At 33.1% G+C, this 25,372-nt stretch overlaps 1 protein-coding gene across 1 annotated transcript in view; it reads left to right on the top strand.

Moving 5' to 3' along the window:
* Nucleotides 1–2,814: 2,814 nt before the first annotated feature.
* The window catches only part of LOC105208879 (uncharacterized), a 148,540-nt gene continuing 125,982 nt past the window's right edge, over nt 2,815–25,372 (top strand). Inside the window, exon 1 of the mRNA XM_054230682.1 lies at nt 2,815–2,912. The gene's annotated coding sequence lies outside the window, so the exon portion shown is untranslated. The remainder of the gene's footprint in view (nt 2,913–25,372) is intronic.

Below are 25,372 nucleotides of genomic sequence, written 5' to 3'. Positions count from 1 at the left end.
AATGTGAGCGCAACAACAAAAAAAAAAAATACACCACCTCTTCATACTTGCATATTAAACATATATGTAGCAACTACAACAACAACTTCCATTACTACAACAACTACTAGCTAGTATTCGTTAGCGTTACTACTCTACTATAATATACCCTAGTCGTTCGTTCGTTCGTTGTTTTGTATATCCTTTGCTATAGTCCTTTGAATCCTGCATATAATTAACCTTTGTATTACAACAACAAGAGTAATAAAAGTAAAAAAATAATCACTACTCACTTACCTACCACACGCATCTTTGGCGTACATGAAAACTGTAGTAAAAATTACAACAAAAAAGTAATTTGGAAAATTGGAAAAAAAGAGAGAAAGAAAAAGTCACTTCCTCTCGCACTTTTCTTTGTCACATTCTTTATTAACTACTTTTTATTTATTTAATTCACACGTTACAAAGGAGTTAATACTTATGTACTTGCATATCCTTTTCGTGTTCTTCGAGTTAAATTACTGTTAAGTACTGGGAATTACTTCCCCCATTACTCATAATCGGATATTATATTTTTACCGTTATGTAATTACTTCTGTAATTAAGTGTCTTCCTATATTTATGCCCCCTTTATAAGCTATTGATTTCAGAAATAGTTCTCAAAAATATGTTTTAAACCTTTTCTAACACAATTTACCACTTCCGACTCTTTAGTATTGTTTAAGAGAACATAGAACTTCGAGTCTCGAATATATTGGCCAGCAGGATTCAAAATATTACCAAATATTTAAGTCGACTTAAACAAGTTTAAGAAATTGCTTCCGATAAGCATATTTTTAGGGTCTTTTCTTTTGACTCTTAACCCTAAAAAATTAAGACTGAAATGAATGTTTTCTTTAAAATAGTTAAGTTTCCTATCTAAGATGTAGTGTATGAAAATTCTTTCTACTACAACATCCAAGTATTGAAGTTAGGTACTTGTTGATTAAAAGAAGCTCATTTGGAGTTAAAAATTCTTAAATGGATCCAGATGGGAAGGACATACATACAGATATGTTCCAAGAAAGTTTTGACGAGTTGGATTGAGATCTCTGAAAACTTCCGAACTCCCGAAAAGCATCATAAAAATCCACGTTGGATTCAAATCAAATATTGGTCTTGATTGAGTTCTCAAAAAATACATCTAAAATTTTTGTTTCGCAAATTCTTATTTACCAAAAGTCGAAGGAAGAGATAATAGCGACATAGTACGAAGTTTTTCATGATCATATTCGATATTCGTCATTTCAATAACTCAAAAGTTCTGGAATTCTTTAAAATACGACTCTACGGAAATGTAAAATCTCATGGTTCATTAAACCAATGGTTTTCTAATATGGAATTCCTACTTGTTCACCTTGACTTCAATTCCAACATCTTTCGTCCGTTTTCATCTCCTCTTTGGGGTTTGTGTTCAATATTACTCGATAATGGAAGCGATTGTAGTTTGATCTCCTTCCACGAGTCCCTTTGATTTTATAAGAGCCTTTTCTCGAAGATTTGCCATTACTTGCTGAATATCTTTCCATACTTATATACCGAGTGAGATTCAAGCCCACTATTATTGAAAGGATTGTCTTACACAGAAAGCTCTTCTTCTATTTCAAAAAATGTGATATTTGAATATGTATATTTTATATATCTTCTGATACATTTAACTGACCTTCCTTGTCTAAATGGTCTCATAAATTGGATCAATATTCTTAATCGAACCTAAACTAAAAAATATATATTTTCGAAATTTTGTGGAATCAACTGCAAAAGGGACGTTGACTCATAAGACACTACTCAATTGCATATATGTATACAAATTATATTTTAAATAGAAATCTATGGTATTAAAAAAAAAAACAAAAACAAAAACATTTCTTTTTTAAACAAAAACCTTTTTTTAATTTCTTCGATAAAATTTTTTAATCCCATCATTATTGTTCATTAAAATATTCAAAAAAGTTCATAAAAATCAAGAAATTTACTCTCTTTGTGCTCTCATTAAAGAAATATACTTTCTCGTCTAGTCTCTCCTGTTATCAAAATACTTTACTATCTCATATTGAAACTCTCTTTTGCATGCTTTGACAGTTAAGTTAGTGTTTTGATTAATTTAGCGTTCGAATTAATAGATTTACCATAGAATATGCACAAAAGACTCAAAAAATAATTTTCCAAAATTAAAAAAATTAATTTACGAAAAATAATTGATTCCAAAAAAACTTTGTAAAATAACTAAAATATCGACTGGATTCGTTCGTTCTCTCTCATACTAACTATAAACAATACTGTCAGAAAAAAAACCTAAAAAATATCTCTCTCACAAAACTCTTTATCTATGTTTGTTACTAGAATATTTATGCATAAATAAAAAAAACGGTTCTCATTAGTAGCGTTAACACTGTTCTCCCGTTCTTTTCCAGTCGTTTGATTGTACTTTCCCGTGATTGGTTTGACGATTGATGTAGTTGCGTTTCTTATAAATATACTATTTGTTGGTTATTTGACAATGCAAAAACAGTAAAAAAAAAAAACAAAAATCAACTTAATAATTACTCTTACGTGCTGTTAGTTGAATTGCCTGTACAAGTTTAATTGAGAAAAATTTATAAATTTAAAAAGAAAAAAAAAACATATACATACATACATACGTTGTTCGTTCGCTCGTTCGTTTACACTACTGATTTACAACTCCTGATTCCTTCTATATCTACTACCACCACTCGTTCTAAAACTTCTACAAACTCGTTTAATTGAAATACTTACAACAAAAAAATATAATTTAAATTAATAAAAAATAATAAATAAAACGTCTGCTTTGTATCTTCCTTCCCCCCACAAAAAAAAAAAAAAAACGACGCTTACGCCGAACACATCATACACAACCGATTTGTGAATTAAAGGTGAGTGATTTTAAATATTATTATTGTTTAATATTACAAAAATAATATACAAAGAATCTTAAAATATATATATGTATATACATTATAATTCTTTATTTGTACCTCTCTTATTGCCTCTCTTAAAAGGGAAAAGCGGAAAAGAGAGATATTAAAAATCCATCCAGGAAACTAAAATGAAAAGCTTTAAAAAAATTATTTTTGGTGAAAGTCTTCTGTTCTAAGCTCTAAAAGTGTGAAGAAGCCGAGATTGCTCATTAAAACTAGTTTAAGTTAAACTAGAAAGACAGAGTCTATATCTCTCTCACGAGTTCTTTTTTTGTTCCTCTCTCTCTCTTGAGATTATAGTTAGAACTTATAAGACATTTCTGCCTCAATACAAGTATATGCCTAGATAAAACTCCTTTGGTCCTCCTCTTCCTAAGTGATCTGCACTTTTTGTCCAAGTTACGCGACTGTCCATGTTATGCAGCGAGTGTTCAAATTATAAGGGTGTCCAACTTAACAGGTTTTACTGTAATTCCCTTGCATTCAGAAAGGTACCGAGAAGGTTAAGGAAGCTAGGAACTCTATCAAGAGACTTTTACCATTCCCTTTCATACAGAATGGCATAGTCTCTTTCTCTTTCACACGAGTTCCATTCTTTTGCTTTAGGCTATAGTCCACCTCACTACCCGTATATGCCTAGACTATAGTCTGAAAAGCACCACAATGAGGTTTAGACTGCTCTCTCTAAATGATCTTCCCTCTTCTGAAAAAATATGGGTATAATCCATTATTATGAAAACTAACCTGTAATTAGAGACATCCAGAGAAACTCTTACCACACCCTTGCCTTCAGAAAGGTACCGAATGCGGTTAGCAGCTAATATAGACCAGTTCGAGACCATGCAGTAACAGCTAAGAGAAATTGAATCGTAAAATTGAGTGACTTAACTGGTTTCTTGAGAAGATGCTCCCGACTAGATTCAATATTTTAAAATATTTCTTATTTTCAGACTCACTTTCTCCAATTAATTTCTTGAAAATATCAACCCAATTTCGAAAGTGTTTAATCTACTCAAACAACACTTTAGGTGAATGAATAAGTGTCTCCAATTGTATTCCTCTTCATGCCATTCATAATTTAAATCTTCGCTTTCGCTGGAATATCGAAGTTTGTCCCTCAAGGGTTTACTAAGGGTCATGCGACCTTTTTTCCGAACATCTGAACTTTAAACTAACATTTTGTACAGCTTTAATTGTGTATATATTTATGTAAATATATACAGTTATATGTATATAAATGTAGTGAAGTTGACTCACCACAAGTGGGAAATCCTCCTTTACATAAAGGCTGAAAAGGCGTCGAATTGTCGCAAAATGGTGTCTGCTTACAGGCGCACAGAGAGTTAACAGACACCACTACAGCTAAATAGCATATGTTTGTGTGTATATGTAGCAAGTGTCTTCTGCTTGTGGGTTAGCCAAGTTATTTATAGATTCTTGAACCAGCAACGGTCACTAACACATAATTTTTTCTGGTATTTATAAACCTTTATATATATGTATATGTATGCGCCTGTGTGTATGTTAACTATATTATATATGCCATAAGCATTAGTTTGCGATTGTCTTCGCCAGCGCCAGATACGAGTAAGACCCCAAGCAGATACCAGAGCACATTAATTTTTACAAAAACTACAAAAACACATACATACTTGGTTCAAAGACAATTTTATTTTGTGCTGGTCCGCTGTTGTTGTCAGAGAAATGGAAATTTATTGCAAATTTGGTTTTATTCCTTTTTCTCATACATTGCCATACTTTAAGCTGGCTCAGCAGCATACAGCTGGCTATTTTATACGCTCGAAGGCGTTCTAACTCTCTTTTGGGTATGCAATAACAAATATTTTACATGCGAAATTATTACACTAATAAAATGGATTCATATGTAAATGTCAATTATTTTGAAAATTCGGTTACTGTTCCCACATTTATCTCGGTTTGTTGGATTTTCTTGGATATTTTTGTAATATTTTTTTCCTTCGAAGTTTTGTAGATAACTTTCTTAGGATTTTGTGTTGTTATTAAAAGGATGCAAGCTTATTTCTCTACATTTTCTTGCTTTCATTTAAAATATAAAGAAATATAATATTCTCATAAATGTAGAACGCCATAATAATACCATATAATAATAATTGCCTACATTTAGGATTATAGCTAAATTGATGTCTTGTTTTAGCGAAGTCACACACCTTATTTTCTGCTTAATTTAAGAAAAAATTGTTAAAAATAAACGGAATTGTGTAGTTTTACTTTCAGTTGATCCAATTTTTTTTCATTTGTAATATTTCAGTCATTCTATACACTTTTTAAATAAAAAGAATTGTTAATCCTCTTCAAAAATATTTACTTTCAACTGTAGACCTTTTTAAGAAAGTTCAGCTAATAAATAATATTGTAATATTTGATAATATTTAATTTTTTTAATTAATTTTTTTTCGATAAGATTATATAAAATTTCCAACTGTTAGGTTTATTAAAACTCTTTAGTTTGGTTTCTATTCTGTATAAGATTCATTCATGTTCATCTTGTCAATTTCAATTACATTCATTTTTTTTAAATATGTGGCAACTCTCTTCGAAAATTATTTTAGCTACTAACTTTTTAATATTCTGTAGCTTGAGGCCAATTCCAATTCCAATTCACAGAAATTATCCTAAATCATCAAATGTATGGCAACACTCCTAAAAAATCATTTTTGGAAATTAAGATTCTTAAACCTTTTCAATTTGATATCCATATAGTATTATATTCGTTCATCTTGTTTATTTTAAAATTCATTAAAATTGTAAATAGGTGGCAACTCTCTTCAAAAAATATGCTTGATTGTAAAACATAGAAAAATCGAAAAGATTTATACCCAACAGTTCGTTGACATTATCCATTGTTTTGCATAAATTAAAAGAAAATAAAAATGTGGCAACTCTCATAAAATAATATTTTCAATTGTTAGCATTCTTAAACATCTTTAATTTGATGTCAATATTTGCTTTATCATTTCAGTTTTTTTACCTAAAATTTCAGAACAGGTGGCAACATTCGAACTTATTTTTTTTAACAATTTGAACTGGTATCGGACTAATATTGGTATATTGCAAATAAAAAAAATTAAATATAATATATTTTCGATTCCTCCTTGTTCTCCTTCATTCAATAGACGATTTACTAAAAATTACTAAAGCCTAGACTCTATTTATCCATAACTAATGTTAATTTCCAGACTTTCTATACGAAAGTGGTTGGAGAAAAGCAATTAGTGCAGTGAATTATATTTTCCCTATATTTCTTTATTAACAACTAATTTTCTCTATGTACATTAGGGTTGTACTTAAATGTAGAAAATAATATACGTTTTTGTATATTTCGCAAATTTCAGATTTGAGTTTAGCTTTCCAATAGAAATATGTTGTAATAAAAGAAGAAATCTTCATTTAACTTTTAGTAATCACCCTAATGCACAAACATACCTATTTATTTACTCACTTATCCCTAGTTTTTGTTTACCCTGCAGTGTAAGTGTGTCAAAGTCAATAATTATTTGTAATCACAAGCTCATCCCCGTAAACCAACCTTCAATTTATGACAATTTTTCGTACCAATTTTTTCCCTACTATTTTCTTTTCTTTCCCATTATTGTTGGTGTTGTAACAAACCATTTCCATTTGCGCAGATAATTGTATTAACATTCAATCAGGCTTTCATATGTATATGTGTGAGCAGGAAATATTTATGATGACTCATTCATCGTTTTGGTTGTATGTGTGTGAGGTACATATGTGTGTGTTCGAAGGGTGGGTGGTAATGATTTTACTTTTTTTATGTAGACAGCAACTGGATATGAGAATGCTTAAATGATTTGTCGTATCACGATATTTTTCGCTATTTTTTTCTTTATTAAATTTTCATATAGAATGATATATGAATTTCAATTTCACACGAAAAAACTTTGGAAAATGTTTACTTTCTACGAAGAAGAGATAATATTTTTTCCTTTCTCTAGATATAATACTATGTACATTTATACATATATATTCTATAATATTCTCAAATATTTTTAAATATATATATGTACAGCTAGCTAGAATAATAGCTTGCTTACACCCTTTAAGCTATCAGTTTTCATCACTAATATTTTATACAGCAATATCCTTACAAGCTACCACATACATATAGTGCCATTATATTGTAGTTGATATATAATTATCAGACTTTGTATTAAATCAACAAGCAATTTACTTGAAATGAATTATATACAGCAACATATAAACATTTGCGGATTAATCTAACCTAATCTAATTTTATAATCAATATAATTATAGCTCACATTAGAAAATATACATTAGGGTGGTGCCACAAATATTATACAAATTATTTATAAGGGTGTTGATGTAAAACAATAATATTTTTTCAATGAGAGCACCTTAAGATAATTTTAGTTGAATAAATAGAGTAATTTAATAATAACTACTCGGCTGCGTATTGGACTAAACTATTTTTTTCAGGAGATGAAGTCATAAGAAAAAAGTATATTCTCCGATTATCCAAAATCGAAATATTTTTATTTGGCTTCTAGTTCGAAAAATACTTTAATTTTAATATACTATTTATTACATAAAATACAATGGAACTTCTCTAACTCGAATCACCATAATCCACAAAAACACTTCGAGTTAGAGAGACTTCCGAGTTACAGAAGATAATTTGTATGAATTTTGAGTTCTATTGGCAATACAATAGTTCGAATTATGTAGAACTTCGAGTTAGAGCAGTTCGAGTTATGGAAGTTCAACTGTAGTTACAAAAAAATCCAAAACTTGGAAAAAATCTAAATTTTCCTCTTAATTAAATGGTATATAAAGCTTTTCGGCCACTATATTCTTTCGTAACTCTATTCTGTAATTAATAATATTTATTTTTAAAAAATATTTTTTTCGAACTGCGTAGCTAATATTTTGATTTAAAAATATATAATAGTTTATTAAAAAAATATAAAAAAGTTTATAAAACAAAAAATAATAAAAAAAAATTAAATATTTTATAATTTCGTACCACCCTAATATTAATAAACATCATGATATGAGTTTAATGACCCCACCAACCACTCTATTAAATCGATTCGACTATTTCATGTTACTACAACTAAATAAGTCAGAGATAATGCTAGTTCATGCACAGGCGTGTAGTGTCGTATTGTCGTAAAGTAACCGTGACTGGCAACGCTGCGCTGGTTTTGGGGATGTTAATAGAGACATTAATGCATCAAGGTCGATACATTGATGTTGTGGCAGTAGAAGGAAGCATTCTATAAAAAATTTTGTAGAATGCTGACATATTGAGAGACCTTGGCTAGATTGAGGCCCGGGCCTATACAAGACACAACAGTCGATGAAAAGGTTCAAGGGATCCGAGAACTTGTTTTTTATGGTATTACAAACACATAATTTCAGATTCGTGAATACTAAAATATTTACAAATCTGGGTCCTTATTCCTTGTAGATATGATTATATGAGAGTTTAAGGTTCTTAACAATGCAGTTTGCACCAAAATGAGTTACCTTAGTAAAAATGAGTCAATGAAAATATCGTTAGTTATAGATGGGATCACAAGAATTGTATGGACGTGGAGCGTGGAGTAACCAGGTTGCTCTCCACCTGGTCCCTCCAACGGAGTGGAGGCCTTCCCCTTCCTCGGATACTGCATCGAACGCTTTCAGAGCTGGAGTGTTTTCGTACATTCGGACAACATGACCTAGCCAGCGTGGTCGCTGTCTTTTTATACGCTGAACTATGTCAATATCGTCGTATAACTCGTACAGCTCATCGTTCCATCGTCTGCGGTATTCGCCGTTGCCAATGTTCTGAGGACCATCTGATGTTGATATCGTCCATGCTTATGTATCATAAATCATCGCATCCCGCGGTCATCAAAAATATAACCACTCTAGCCTGAGGCCCCCAAAAAAGTCGCGTCGGACATTTTGACGGTGCTTCATTTGACCACTTAAGTGGAAAATATGGAAATTTGTAAATTTAAAATAAATATAATTTAAAATATCGGACTCTCTCCGATTACACTTCTAATCCAAGAGTCAAAAATATGCAAATATCGAGCTCTAAAATTTATTGCAATTTCAAGTTGATCTTTCTCTTATATTTTCTATCGAATTTTGCATACAAATTAGAATCGCACAGGGTTCCACTAAAAAGCTATCAAATAAACTCTGACAACAAAGCACCTAAAAACTACTTAAAAAGATATATGTACATATATATGTATTGCTCGCTGGTGCGTGGAACCTTTTTGTATCCTTTAGTATCCGTTAGTCCACTGCTTTCAGGCATCAACGCACATGCCACTATTAATTTAACGATATACTGTATATGTGTAAAATTTGATATCATTCATTAAATGCAAATACACCGAGCAACAACAACAACAGCAACAAACACATAAATGTAAATATGTTAGCGAACAAATAAATTGTGAGCCGGTGGCATGGTGTTCAACGCCTGGATATCAATTTCAGCTTAAGAAGTTTCGCATTTTTTATGCTTTTGCGCTGATTCAGCGTTTTTACACACACAGTTTATGTGCTCCCATAAATAACGGCAAATTCACATGGCAGCAGGCGAGAAAAAAAAAATTACCCAGCAAGGCAGGCAAAAATTAACGAGCGAAATTTACATGGTCATTTATTATTGACAAACACGAGCCAAAAAGTGATTTTCGAAAACCGATTTAAGTTACTTACGAGTATGGCGGCAGCTGGTGTTTGGCGGAAACTACAATTACTTGGCGTACATATATGCGAACGACTGGCGTGACTCTGAGGTTATGTCTGACATATCAAATTACTTACTAATCCGATAAAACGTTTATATTCCCGTGTATGTGGGTTTATATGTAGGCAATAAGTTCTGTGCACACTAAATTATTAAATTTCAGTTGACAGCATTTCAGCGAAGCATTTTTCGAAGTCTAAGTGGAAGATTTTTTTCCTAAAATTTTCTATTTTTGCTCCTAAAATATATTTTAAATATTTTTGCAATTTTTTATTTCCTCATGTAAGACTTCCTCTCTCAGCATTATTACCACTCCTTTGAAGAAATATTCAACTGCATATTACAAAAATGTTCAAAATTGTTGTTTTTACTTCTCTATGTGCTTTGATGCATTAAAACCAAGTCCAACCACAATGCAACCCAATTTCACATGCACTGACACATCTACACACGAACAGACAATTCTGTGGACAGGTGTATTCGGTTTTACATGTCTAACTGTCTGTCTGTCCGTCTGCCTGCTTTCGCTAAAATTATACTTTTGCGCAAAAATATATGCTTTATGTGGTTGCTCACAAGGTGGAGCATGTGTCTGTGATTTACTACGTGCTATACTCTTGTATTCCTCTCAGTTTAGAGGCATATCTGGCACATTTTGTAGGAGAAAACACAAAGTAGACACAGAAAGGATGTATGTACACAATGAAATGACGTTTAAAGAACCCAGACACTTTGATAATCAAAAATAATAATATTAGGTTGTCAAATATCTCTCTTCAGCTTTTTTGCTCTTTATTCAATGCTTTATAAAAAGTGTTACAGTGATCGGATTTAGTTCAAATATGCAACTTCATAATACCCCACTCGTAGAAGCCCCCCTCCTTATTTGCGAAGAACTCGGACAGTTACTTTTCACAAGCCTCTTTTGAGTTCAACTTTACAACACCAAGGGCGTTCTCCATGGACGGGAACAGGTGGTAATCACTTGGCGCTATGTAGTGCCATATAGCCCGGTGGATGCGATAAAACCTCCCATCTGAGCTCCAGTAGCTCCTGACGAGTCATCAACGAAGTGTGTGGTCTGGTGTTGTCCTGGTGGCACTACACCCTTCCTGTTGGCCAATTCTGGACGCTTCTGGTCGATCGCCTGCTTCAAGCGGTCCAGTAATTCGCAGTAGATGATAGAATTAAGCGTCTGGCCATATGGGAGCAGCTCATAGTGAATGATACCCTTCCAGCCCCACCAAACACACAACAAAACTTTCCTGGCCGTCAACTCCAAGCTTGGCCACGATTCACCGGCCTTCGACCACGACCATTTTCGCTTGATATTGCCGTATGTGATCCATTCTTCGTCGTCCAAAAATGGGTCGAGTTCGTTCCGTTTCAGAAGCATATCGCAGGCGTTGCTTCGGTCCCAAACATCAAGCGTTTTTGTGTATCCAGCCTTCGACAGATGGTTTAAAATGGCCAACTCCCATTTCCTGGGCGATGTCGAGATGCCACATGCCAGTCTAACTCGATGTTTTCCATGATTTGGTCGGTATTCGTCGTCACAGCTCTTCCACAGACTGGCTTATCCATGGTGTCGTTTTCACCCGCTCTGAATTGCCAATTCCTCCGCAGTTCGAAGTGAATCCCCCAAAACACCATTAATCTTAACCTTTCATAACTTTCTATAGCGATTTAATTTTAGCCACATATGGTCATTTAACTACTTTATGTAAGAGTATCCAGGAGATCATCATGATATTTTGTCAAGGATAACACTAATTCCTAAAACCTTTCAGAGAGAATTTGTGGAACAAAATTATAATGATGGTATAGTCTAATTGTGGTCAACATAGGAATTATAATTTTTCTGTTAGAAATATTGATGATGTTTTAGAATGATGAAGATCGAAAGATCACTTTTATTGTGTTTTGAAGTGAAACTATGTAGTTGTAAAGTCAATGCAATGCAACGAAAATGTGTTACGTAACTAAAAAACGTCACGCTAGTTTCTATGAAACTGCAAAATATATGGACTAGTTTGAATAATTTTAGTAGATTTTTTTATGCAATACTCAAATGATTTAAAAAATATACATTTTAGTTTCATTTTTTGCACCCTTATTGACAAGAACCCACTTAAAATTACCCGTAATATATTTAAAATTTATTATAATACAATCTAAATATTTAACTACACTATTTCCGAAACAAGTCGTGGGGTTGCCATTTAAACTTATCAAGTGTCATCAAATTCACGATTACGCAGCAGAATTTTAGTTTCAACGCGTAAATCTCCGAAATGTAGCCGACAAAGTGCTGCAGAACGTTTAGCAAGTACACACTTTTATGTGACTTCACGTTGACTTCTTCGCCCCGACTAAACCCAAATGCGTCTCTCCACTAATGTGTGTGTTGGGGTTAATCGAAGCGATATCATTAGCATAATGAAACCATACAATTAAATGTAAATATTTTACATGACACACCAACTCAAGCTCAAGCTGAGGCACATGCGATTATGAGCGCTGCAAGAAATCACTTGAGCGAAGCGACAACAAACAATTACAACAAACAAACATATTCGGCTGCTTTTGATAGCAAGCTATGCAAACTATTTGGCTAACGCCAAACGTAAAACGGACGATTGAAGGCGAGAGATTTCATGCTCAATTTAGTGCATGAGCTGAGCAAGGCAACAGAGCAATAGCAACAACAAAGCAGGAGGTCAGCCGCAACGGACCTCAACGCACGAGCCAAGCGAGCACGCACCCACCTTTTATGCGCCGAACTTATGACTCAACTATGATTGTCTGTATGTATTGTGTGCGGTTAGCCAAGCGAAATCTTCAAAATTGTTGGGCAAGTCAAGCCATCACCACCAGCCGGTCCGTCGCACGGGCCGAAACTCACGAAACACACGAACTATGAACATCTAGTCATCTCCATTCTGCTTCTTCTCAGTCCTCAGTGTTCTGCCAACTTTTTTGATTTTGTTGTTATTGTTGTTGTTGTTTATGTCATTTTCGAAAGTTTCGTCGGTTCGGTCTTAATTTGACTTTGTAGATATATTTTTGTTCGGGCATAACTTTGTACCAAAATTTGTTGGTATGTATGTGTCTCTGTGTTGTTTCGTGTTGTCAAGTCGCCAAACCTATTGCTTGTTTGTCCTGTCTCGGACACTCTTTGAAGTTGCGTCTTCTTGGTTTTGCTGCAACCACTTCTTTTGTTTGTTTATTGCTGTTGTTATTCTTGTTGTTGTTGCTGGTTATATTTTTGTTGTTTTTGCTTTGTCAACACTTTTCACATGCAAACAATGGCCGATAAGCGGCGGAAGGGCTGCGGCATTGTGGCAATCTCAGCAAAAGTCAAAATTTTCTCAATGCCACAAGGTAAATATGATGATTTGATAGGCTCTTTCTGGTGGAGAGGGAGTGTGCGGCGTTTCATTGTCAACAGTGTTGGTCACTTGTAAGCTTTAAATATATTTGTTTATTAGAAAGTTCTTATCGCCAAATGTGGCAGTGCTGTCGCTTATCTGTTGTAAATGGCTTCAAACTTGAATATTTTAATATTTGCTTTCTATTTGTTGGCGAATACAGCTGCAATTTTTGTTGTTATAGGAACAAAGCAAATGTCTGTTGAAAATTCCGAAAATTTAACGAAAGGATTTTCAAGAAAAAATTACAAAATAGAAGAAGGTAATCTTTAAAATTATTATAAAGAACATCTTTGTATTAAGAAAATAGTTTTTGGTTGAAGAAGTCTTTCCTTTTAGATCCAAATTATTCAATTCTATCGATTGTTCCACACAAAATGATTTTTTTTGTTAAAAGTTTGTCTGAAAACCTTTGACCGAGTTATTAGTGACAAATCTCTTCAAAAAATAGTCTATTTCAACCTTTTTAGAACTAAAAAACTCTCAGCAAAAACAAAATACTTAGAAGTAAACATGGAATAATTTATATTTTCTTTCAAATGGATCATTGATGATACTAGAACGCAGACAGAAAGCTTTGTTCGCGAGACTAAATCCCAATTGTTACTTTCATCTCATTTTGTAGACAGTCATGGTCATCTCAAGGCTCATTCTAATAAAATCCGAGTTTTGGGAACAATTAGTACTATAATGTACTAGATTGAAATCAAATCTTTTAACTGTACTTTATACTCATTTCACTCGAAATCTATAGTAACCTAGAACTAACTATTCTCAGGACTTGCCTTGCACGAGATTCGGTTAGAGAGAAACTCCTTTGTTAGGAGTTTCGAAGACCGCCAAGAGAAGAGTTGTTGTTGTAACGCCTGAAAATATTATTCCAATAATTTTAAACAATGCTGTCGATTTGACAGTCTTTGACCGTATAAAATTCAAGGTTCATGCCGATTACGTAGCCCCGACTGTCTTGGGGACAGCAACATAATTGTTGTAGCCATCATGAATTGGATACTATACCATATTATACTGTACTAAAGAGAGCAGAACTATAAAATCCATGATCGAGATCAGCGATATGTCGAAAGCTTAGTAATCACAGTAGTCATACATTTTTGTTATTTCTTGAATCCTGAATCAGTCCTATGACGATGGGGTTGGTAAGCCGCCACCTCTAATTTTATGTAAAATAGAAGCAAGAGTGGTTTTTCTGTTTATGCCAAATGTTGTTGTAGATAGTGGTGATATTTGTAAAGGATCGACTCTGAGTACGCACTAGACTCTGCTTTTCTACAAAAGTCCTACTGAGAACTTTGCTATAAGATGAATCTTATAGTATCTTAGCAACAAAACATCTGGATAACCTCAGCTATTCTATTTTAGGTTATCTTACAACCTTTACAGGCTTTTGATATCCTATAAATCCATATATATAAAAAGTAGTCTCTGAATGTCTCTTCTCATCCATCCCTCAACCAAAGTGACATCTACCCCGACTCTCAAACTGAGTGCAATGGTCAAACAACGAATGTAGGGTTCACCCGTAACGCAGGGTTCACTTGTATGCAATTAAAGACCCTCAATCAAATATGTTTTAACAAGCAGATGAAAAATATTAACCCCCATTACACCAATGTAGTTGTTGCTTTCATACAAATGATAACATCGCTTACAATTTGAGTTACGCCCATTGTGTTCGGTCGGTTTTTCCACCAAAACACCAAAAAAAAAAGACCGTTTCGATTGTTGTTGATAATTTAACTTTTGGATTACAAACAAACACACGCGTGTAGACTAACACACACACACTCTCTCACGCCGCAACACTTCGTTCGTCACTTGATTGCTAACAATTTCCAAGCGAATTTTATCGATTTTCCTTTGCGGCAACACAAAGGCGCCACACGGCGATTGACACTCACTGCAAATTGGATATGAGTGTGGGTGCAAATACATATGTATTGAAATTAACTTGTGTTCGTGTGTTGTTGTTGTTGTATTTGAATATGTGTTTGGCGGTGGCATGCCCGACAGCGCAAGTTGTTCACTTGGTTGCTTAGTGCGCGCTGTTTGTTAATTTTACAAGCTTACATGCATACATAATATCTGCTATGTATGTAAGACTTATTTGTGGTGTGTTGTTGGTATGTAGTGTGTGTGTGTGCGTGTTAGCGGCGCGCTCGATGACAACAGTTACCAGCGCTAGTGATTTCAGAGAAACGCGGTTGGCTGTCGAGTGACTTCAATGCGAAATATGTTGACAGGAGGGTTAGGGTGGTTCTAAAATGTGTCTAAAATCTGTCTAAAATGAAGGTGGAAGAAAAAAATATTTTCAAAATTTATATTTGGATACTAAATATCATAAGCAAGGTTATCAAATATAAATTATAGCGTTACTAGATCGCAGATAGACATATAAGTCGGAAATTTACCGTTATAGTATCGATTTAACCCTCACAATCGAGTTCTAAGCTATACAGCTATTTACACCGACATTGCCGATCGATAGGTCTAAACTGAATATGTATAATATTTTATAACTTTTTAAGCACCACCCTAATAACCAAAAAATAGTAACCTATATACTAGGGCTCTTAAAATTATTCGATTAACCTGAAAACCGATTATTCGAATATCCGGTTTGTAACCGTTCGTACGAATATTAACCGGTAAGCACTATTCGGTTAGTCGCAATGTTCCGACTATTCGAATAGTCGTTCTACTGCGGTTATTCGAATAGTTATACTGTCACTATTCGAATAAATGAAAATTGTTTGCAGTCTAAAAGCCTTTGATTTTCCAGATATATGTCCGTATTTTCCATATATATACAATGTGCGGTATAAATCGGTTGAGAAGTGTTCGGGCAGAAGGGCACGAGCAAAACCGACCACTGACCGACCCAAAAAAACCGGATCTTCACAGAAAACCGACTACCCACTCGTCGAAGTTTTGCCCCAAAATGCCCCAAAGCACCACCCACCGACCGCCCACACTGCCACGAGTGTGTCCCAAAAAAAACCGGTTCCAAAGAGTAACGGGTTACTACAGTACTAGGCATATGCCGCAAAAAACCGAAAAAATTCGGCAGCAAGTGGGTAGGGGTATAGAATAGCGAACTCAAGAAACATACCACGCAGTGTTGTATCAGTCATATTTTAATTTTGCATGTGAAACAACAACAGTTTTGGTATGACAGTCATAAAAAAAAACGAGTTTTTTGTTAGTTTTAATGTTTCACTTTTTTCAATAAAAATAAGAAAATTAATGAACTTGCACTATTCGAATAGTCGACAACGAACGGTTAACCGAATAGTCGAAAATGAGCGGTTAATCGAATAGTCGATGACTGACGACTATCCGAATAGTGCAAACCGAATATTATTATTCGAATAATGCCCTATTCGGTTAATTCGATTAGTCGAATACCAAGAGCTCTACTATATACATATTTATGTGTTCATTTGTTTCTTATAATCGAGCTACAAGCTATATATTATATTTGATCGTGTCATTAACGATCGGGGGGTTTCGACTTTTAAGAGCCATCCTAATGTACCGAAAGTATTTTATTATAAATGTATATGTATATTAGATATATGTTTTCTTGCCTCCTTCGTGTTTAGCATATTTATTTAATGTCTGCTATGCTACATTCTGCTCGGTTACAAGTGTTAACTGAAATGGTCGCACAGTGCGTATGAGTGACGTTCATTAGTTTAGGTATATATATTTAACATACTTACTATGTATTTATATGAGTAAGAATATGCTTTTATACATTATATAAATACATATACAATTATGCAAACGGTTCTTATATGTTGAACATATGAATGAGAAAATTAATTTACTTGAATATTCATTTCAGCTTAAATTGCGTACTTGTAAGTTTTGGTGAATTTGTGTATTATTATTTTATAGCTGAAGCTTCATTAGTTTAGCTATTTCAACCTACAATGTGGTCTATGTGGTCAGCACCCGCCATATAGAGTGCATTGCGTTCATTCTTGTTTTACCTTTGTTAAAAATAGTTGGCAACGCTACTAAGAACATTTTCAACAGTAAAGTATAAATATACTTCAAAATTTTTGTTTGATTGTTTTTTTTTAGTATTTTTTACTAAAATTATTTATAAATTTTATTTAATATAAAAAATATGAATTTATTCAAACCGATGTACAAAAAACGTTAAACATTTTTTCATTACACAGGAGTTATTTCTGTGACACCTTTCGACATTACTTTTTTAAACCCTTTTTGCACTGTTTGAGACTTATCGTGTCTTGTATCCAAAAAAATATTACGATTACGATTACGACAATCTTGAAGTAAAGTAACCAAAAAATACATTAGTTCGTGACATCAAAAGCGAAAGAGAGACTTTTTTACAGTTATAAAACATTAAGGGGCACACCTAGTGTAATGGCCTAAAAAAAAGGTGATTTTGGGGAATTTTTATTAAAAAAAATACTTTATCAATTATTTCAAAATTTTAAGAATATATTTATACATGTTTCAAGAATATACAGTGAAATTTTTGAAGAAAAAATTAAATATTTTTTAAGTTATAGTCGATCTCCAACGGCGCGAAAAAAGGTCCTTCACTGCTGCTGTGATTCCGGGCTTCTCCGTGGATGAAAACTAAAAAAAAAAAAATTCCTTAAACTAGATAACATTGTCTGTAGAATGACCTACGAAAAAATCAAAAATTGACAATATGGCGGCGTTTTAAAAAAATAGTCGAATTTTACCCAAAAGGTTGGTCGTTTTTGGCCTGCCAAAATCTGATCAGATCAAAAATCGGATGTACGGAGAACTATATATAGAACATGAATCGATGTTGATCGGATCATTTGTTTTTGAGTAATCACTGCAGCAAAATCGGAAAATGCTGTTTCGAAAAAACCGCGTTTAAAGATAAAATGATCGTTTTCACTGTTACCGAGCGGCTGCACTTTAAATTGCTATAACTCAAAAACTGTTTGAGATATCGATTTGAAATTTTAATATGTAATATGTATGTAAATATATGTTGCCTACATTTCGGCACCAATTTTATTTCACAATCTCGGATATAATTATTTATGAAATTTTTTTACATTCTCGAGGGATCAAATCTTCATTTTTGTTAATTATCTAATAAAAATTTTGAAAAATATTATTTTTTTTATTGTTTCGTTCTTTAAACAGTGTTGCCAGATTACTTCAAATGGAAATACAGTAGTTTTCCGAAATAACGAACACATTAATTGTCAGGCCTGTTCGCTATATCGAATTTTTCGTTAATTCGAGTACTCACTTAGGGGTATTTTTATCAATAAAAATTAGTTCAATATCCGTAAATTGCAGTTTAATAAGTTTTTTTATTAATTATTTGTTAAAAATTTAAAAACCATAACAAAACAATTCAAATCCAATAAATTCTTCCAAAATGGACCAATTCTGACACTCATACTTCTATTTGGTGCTGATCAATAATTTTTATAAAATTCAACATTTTTTCAATTTGCACATTTTTATACTCTCGCAACCTGTTGCACAGAGTATAATAGTTTTGTTCACCTAACGATTGTTTGTGTCACCAAGAAATATAAGAGTTAGATATGAGGTTATATATACATAAATGATCAGGATGACGAGTGGATTTGAAATCCGGATGTCTGTCCGTCCGTCTGTCCGTCTGTCCGTGAAAGCGATAACTTGAGTAAAAATTAAGATATCTTTATGAAAGTTGAAACATATGTTCCTTGGCACCCTGAGGAGGTTGCTTTCGAAAATGGGCAAAATCTGGACCGATTTTGCCCACAAAATGGCGGAAATCGAAAACACATAAAGTGCTATAACTAAGCCATAAATAAAGTTATGAAAATGAAATTTGGAACATAGGATCTCATTAGGGAGGGGCACATTTGGATGTAATTTTTTTGGAAAAGTGGGCGTGACCCCGCCCCCAAATAGGTTTTTTGTATATAACTCGCAAACCAATAGAACTATATAAACCAAACTTTCTGCAGTCGTTTATTTGAGCCATTTCCTTATACAGTCCACAAGTGAAAGAAATCGGATAATAACCACGCCCACCTCCCATACAAAGGTTAGGTTGAAAATTACTAAAAGTGCGTTAACTCACTAACGAAAAACGTCAGAAACACCAAATTTTACATAAGAAATGGCAGAAGGAAGCTGCACTGAGATTTTTTTACTCAGCAACTCAGCTGCACTGAGATTATCTCAGGAACTACTAGACAGATTTCAATGAAATTCGGTATATACTATTTTCTTGACGCCCTGATGACACGTGTGAAAAATGGACGAAATTGGTTCACAACCACGACAACTTCCCATATAACTCATTTTTGAATTTCATCTTATTCCTTCACTTTATAATATATACATTAGGATCCAATGAAGATAGCGAAATAAAACTTTACACAAACACTGTATATGATCTGTTGCATCACTTGTGAAAAAATTGTCAAAATCGAACCATGAATTTTCAAGGCCATTGATATCGAACAGGAAGAACTCAGTGAATAAGGGTAATTTTTCACCGAAAATATAGGTAAATCCCTCAGATATGCTAATTTAATTCATTCCCTCTGCATTTTTTTCTTGTAACAGTTTCTCTCTGTACCTGAAGTGGTAAAAATCGGGTCATAACTTCCCCCAGATCCCATATACCTAATTATAAGTAATATTAAATTAAGTGAGCGTATAGTCTTCGATACATTGTATCTTGGTGGTGAAAACGAGTGAAATCGGTTTAGGAATTACCTCAGTTCCCATATACTATTTATGATGATTTTCGTTATTCTATTGAACTTTATACCGAATATATGGGTCGAATTGTGTTATCTTTATAAAATTACATCAATAAATTGCGAGAGTATAAAATGTTCGGTTACACCCGAACTTAGCCCTTCCTTACTTGTTTTTTTTTTAATTTTTTCCAGTTTTATTTTTAATTCTGGTTCGATGTTATTTGATTTTTTCCTCTTTCTTCATATGTGTTCTTCATGCTGTTCGTTCGACAAATTCTCGATGTTCGTTATTTACGGTACTCAATGTAACAAATTAGCTTGTTCGTTATAAGCGGTTTTCGTTAAAACGAATATTCGTTATTTCGGAAAACCACTGTAATTATATTTAATATATTGTTACAACTTGTTGCATAAAATTTAAAATAATTTTATAACAATTAAATATCATTCTCAACATCAAATAAACAATTATCGATATTTGTTTGTGCGTTAATTTACTTAAGCATTTGCCCCATTTAAATTAATAATAATTTAATGCACTTTTGATGACACTTTGCAAATTGACTTTGACGCTACAATTTCGTTTTCATTGTTTTTGTGTGTAATTGTCCATTTTCATTATGCAAATAACTGCACTTTTTTTTGTTTACTTTGTTTGCCGACACTGTTACGCTAAATGCACACGACAATTATGAAAGTGTTCATTATGAATATTTAATGTTGGGTGTCTACGCAGTTTTATGATACTGTTCCACAAAATTAACTGTTATTTACTGTAAATTAAGGGTTATTACATTAGATAGAAGTACTTCAAGGCAAATAACAATTGTTGGATTAAATTTTCAAATTCGTTCTTCTCGCATTTATACTACAAGACATCTGTTTATATTATAATTTCAAGAATTGTCTCAACTATTTGATGATCTTGAGATCTAGGCTTGAATAACAAACGATTACAATGATGGAAAGAATTATTCAATAATGAAATGAGATATATGAAGAATTGAAGATCTGGAAGTTATCATGTTACCCTCGTAACAGCATACATAACCTTATATACTACTTATATACTACTACTACATCTGGTCCATCGCAAAAACAAAAACCGTCAATGAATAAACCGTCAAAACAATGCGCAGATAATGAGGCTGACAAATTGAGGCCACTATGTCCGGCGAAATGCAGGATTAAAATATGCGCCGAGTGTAAGTAAGTGAGCCAGGCCAAGCCAACAATGAGCAAATCAGCAGGATAAAACTACAAAATAGCGAGAACAGTGTGAAAAGCGGCTTGGAGGAGCTATGGACCAAATTACTAGCGCAAATGAAGGCATGGAGAGTAGAATAAAATATTATGAAAAGTATGAAAAATCACGTATTCTCTTCTACTTTCGCTTATGCCACAGTTCTAGTGCTTTCTACTCGGCACACTTAATGATTTGTATATTTGTTGGAAAGAAGCAAGATATATGCAGCCGTCACTGGCTTTGGCTCAAACTCATTATCCTTTCGTTGTTGATCATTGCAAATATTCACTCGGCTTTTGCTCATTTAGCACGGAAGTAACGTTTTGCAAACAAAAAGTGTTGCCCCATTCAAGTGAGATACTCGAAAGTTGCCGCGTGATTGCAGCAGGGAGAGTAATGGTAATTTTTAATCCCCAACAAGCAGCTAAAGCGCGAAATATACATATATGTAAACAAAAAGTACCGAAGTGTAATATAAAAAGCTTCAAAGATTTGCAATACGCCGTTGATTGCCTCCGTTGACTTACTGACTCGCTGACTGATTGACTCGGCAACCGACTGACTGACTGACTCGTGCGCATATAAGCTGAAATAAATCATAAATAAATTCACGCGCAACAACAATTGTGTGTACAAGTAATATTGCTTTAAAATCGTTGCATACTTTTAAGCGCGCACGCTGTGCAAACAATTGGTTCGACTGCCTTGCTTACCTTATGATCTGCTCTACATGTGCTGCGGCTTACATCTCACACGCTTCAATTGCACATTATTTTTGACTTCATTGTGTCGGTTTGTTGGAGCTTAGCAAATTCTGCGCATCTTTTCAAGCATAACTTTTTATCGCAAATATATAACGCTTTTATTAGCTGTTGCCGAAATTGACTTGAAGATTGTTTTCTGTTTTTATGTAGTTGATTTGAGTTGAAGCGTTAAAAATGAATATGTAAATCATGCTGAAATTTGTACAATGTTACATGGCTACATGAGTGACAGCTACTTGACTGATAAGTCACTCCAATTCATAAATGTAAATCTCATAAAATATTTTCAGAAAATTTTGATTTTTCTTACGACAATAAATCGACTGAAGCACCTAAAAATTATTTAAATATCCTTGGTTAGGCAATATTTCCCACCCAGTCTACCATATTTTGATTCCCTAACATTCATATAGTGGGTTGAGCACATCTGATCATTTTCTGGATTCAATATTTTCATATCAGTATATTAAAATACAAAAACATTATAATTATTGCCCACATTTCGGCGCAAATTTCGTCTCAAAACTTCAAATTTATTTTTATAGTATTTTTATTTAAACTTTTAGCATTCAAATAGTGTGATAATTACTTCAGTATGCAACATTTTCCTAAAGATATATTAAATTGAGAAAATCAAATAAGTGTTGCCTACATTCGGGGTCAGTTACGTCTTAAAACCTAATTTTTGCTGACATTTTTTTTTCAATTTAAACTTTTAGCAATATTATATAAATTAATCACTTCAGTACCCAATATTTTCTTATAGAAATATTAAATAACGAAAATCAAATAAGTGTTGCCTACATTTCGGCGCCAATTTTATTTAACAATCTCCGATATAATTATTTTTGATAATTTTATTACATATTCTAAGGTTCATATCTTCATATTTGTAAATTATCTACCAGAAATTTTAAAAATAATAATTCGTATTGTTTTGTTCTTCAAGCAGTGTTGCCAGATCACTTCAAATTTAAATAATTAAAAAAATGTATTTTAAATACATTTATATAGAAAAATGTTTAATTAATTTTTAATAAAGCTGCCAGACTGTTAGAATTTGCAAAAAATAAAATTAGAGAAAAAATATAAAATTTACAGAAACAAACAGAAATAAAATAAATGAAATGTTTAGAACTATTGGAACAATGACGTTTTATTTCATAGGGTTGCCATATAGAAAAAAGTTGAAATATTGTAATGTAGAAAAAATGTGAATGTATGAAATCGACTGAAAATGAAAAGAGATAACAAATTTAATTTAAACATAAAGTTACCGGACAATAAAAAATAAATTAAATCATCTGGCAACCTTGATAACAAAAAACAAGTAAGGAAGGGCTAAGTTCGGGTGCAACCGAACATTTTATACTCTCGCAATTTATATATTTAACTTTATTTATATTATATAATACACAATTTGACCCACATATTCGTCATATATATTGTATAAAGTCCATTGAAAGTTGGAAACCATAATATTAGGTTAGAAGCACCGAGGTCCTCGTGTTCGATATATGGGGCCTTAAACAATATACAATATATTTTATGGTCCGATTTCGGCGATTTGTAGAATGGGGCTGCCACACTATTAACATAGTATTTGTGCAAAGTTCTGCACCGATATCTTCACTAGTACTTACTTTATATATTGTAAAGTAAACGATTCAGATTGTCTTCAAAGTTCTGGTATATAGGAAGTAGGCGTGGTTGTGAAGCTATTTGGCATATTTTCACAACATATCATTGGGATGCAAGGAAACTATTACAAACCAAGTTTCATTGAAATCGGTCGAGTAGTTCCTGAGATATGGTTTTTGACCCATAAGTGGGCGACGCCACGCCCATTTTCCATTTTGTAAAAAAATCTGAGTGCAGCTTTCATCTGCCATTTCTTATGTGAAATTTAGTGTTTCTGACGTTTTCGTTAGTGAGTTAACCCACTTTTAGTAATTTTCAACCTAACTTTTGTATGGGAGGTGGGCGTGGTTATGATCTGATTTCTTTCGTTTTTGGACTGTATTAGGAAGTGGCTAAAAAAAACGACTGCAGAAAGTTTGGTTTATATAGCTCTATTGGTTTGCGAGATATGTACAAAAATCTTAGTAGGGGGCGGGGCCACGCCCACTTCCCCAAAAAAATTACATCCAAATATGCCCCTTCATAGTGCGATCCTTCATACCAAATTTTATTTCCATAGCTTTATTAATGGCTAAGTTATGGCACTTTATGTGTTTTCGGTTTTCGCCATTTTGTGGGCGTGGCAGTGGTCCGATTTTGCTCATTTTCGAAAGCAACCTTTCTATGGTGCCAAGAAATAAGTGTTCCAAGTTTCATTAAGATATCTTAATTTTTACTCAAGTTACAGCTTGCAGACATTCGGATTTGAACTCCACTCTTCACCCTGATCACTTTGGTATATATAACCCTATATCTAACTCGTTTAGTTTTGGGTGTTACAAACAACCGTTATGTGAACAAAACTATAATACTCTCTTTAGCAACATTTGTTGCGAGAGTATAAATATAAAATTAAATTAATAATAAAAGAGCACACGAGTTACATATTTCCATTACAAGGTTACCACAGATCATTTTATAACACTCACTAAATAAAAGTTTTCTTAAGAAAAACCCCGCTCTTGGAATAGTAATAATAATTTTCCGCTTTAATGCAAACCGCAGCGTCTCTAGCACAAATTTTGTAATTGGAATTCCTCACTTGCAACTGCCTTGTCTTCCAGCTGTTCACTTGATATCTAACGGAAATGAGTAGATGTAATAAACTTTCCAACCAACCGACACTTGGTGTAATTGTATGTATAATTAATTCTCATTACAAGCAGACAGTGGAGTTTACCGTTATGTAGTATGTATGTGCATGTAAATACTTTACATGCTGCACTAAAGACCTAATCTGCAAGACGAGTGTAAGTACTATTTGCCGACTAACATACTTACAGAGAGACAGAGAGACACACATATATCATGACATCATTGAAATTCTTTTCCGTTGTTTATGTAGTACATTTTTCAGCTGTGAATCTAAGCGTCAAATGAGCTTTGCCAAGTGGACGAGACGACTTCGTCCTTGACTTTTAGAGTGTTTTCTTTTCGCTTCGTATTTTTTCGCATTACAAGTTTGTAATTATTATTATTTTTTTTTTTTTGTGATAGGCGTGTTAAGTATGTTTGGTATTTTTAGATACGAAATGTTTTTTTTTTCGTAATACCTTCAAAAATAAAAAAGAAAATAATTGTTTAATCAAAAACAACTTGGCAACTCTATTATAAAAATGTTCCGCTTTCAGATTATTAAAAACTGACATACTATTTCTTATAGAAAAAAATTGTATTAGCTTTGAGAATCCCTCTTCTTGACTAAATTTTTTTTAAAACATCTGGCAACCCTTTTAAAATTTTTGTGTAAGT

This window comes from Zeugodacus cucurbitae, chromosome 5, assembly GCF_028554725.1.
Source record: "Zeugodacus cucurbitae isolate PBARC_wt_2022May chromosome 5, idZeuCucr1.2, whole genome shotgun sequence".
NCBI classification, from domain to species: Eukaryota; Metazoa; Arthropoda; class Insecta; order Diptera; family Tephritidae; genus Zeugodacus; species Zeugodacus cucurbitae.
Note: the sequence above shows the minus strand (reverse complement) of the source record. Positions and strands in the feature narration are given on the sequence as shown.